Below are 595 nucleotides of genomic sequence, written 5' to 3'. Positions count from 1 at the left end.
TATATATATATTGTGCAAAAAAATAATCCTGTGTAAAAATTTATTATTGCACAAAAGCCACTAGGGGGTGCAGACTGATTCAGAAAAAAACTAACTCATCAGTTTTCTTGATTTTTTTTTCTTCAGCAGGTACTGTACTGCTTTGTTTTCTCTTTTCTGTCTTATTTTTTTGTTTGAGGTTAGAGGTTTATACAGAATGAATATTTACGTTATTCTGAGTATCTCACTGGTTTCTAATTTATATTCATTTTAATAAAAATAATTCTGAACAGCAAGTGGATTTCACAAATGAAACATCTTGTTTAAAAACGGTGTAAAACAGTTTTTAACAAATACTAAAATAGTACCATTTTACATTAAATTTATTTTTTTGCCAAAGATTTTCTGTATAAAAAAGGGATGTTATAACTGCATAGATGGTTCTAAATTCATCAAACAAAAAGTGTAAAAAAATAAAATAAAATAACATAAAAACAATGTTGAGCCAAAGGGGAAATGTGGCATTTTGGAGTAGGTGGGTGGTCCATGTATGTTAGGAACTTTGCTGTCTTCCCTGAGTAGAGGGTAAGACCCATGCTATATAAACTCCGGCTCT

This window comes from Austrofundulus limnaeus, unplaced genomic scaffold (assembly GCF_001266775.1).
Source record: "Austrofundulus limnaeus strain Quisiro unplaced genomic scaffold, Austrofundulus_limnaeus-1.0 Scaffold110, whole genome shotgun sequence".
Taxonomy (NCBI): domain Eukaryota; kingdom Metazoa; phylum Chordata; class Actinopteri; order Cyprinodontiformes; family Rivulidae; genus Austrofundulus; species Austrofundulus limnaeus.
Note: the sequence above shows the minus strand (reverse complement) of the source record.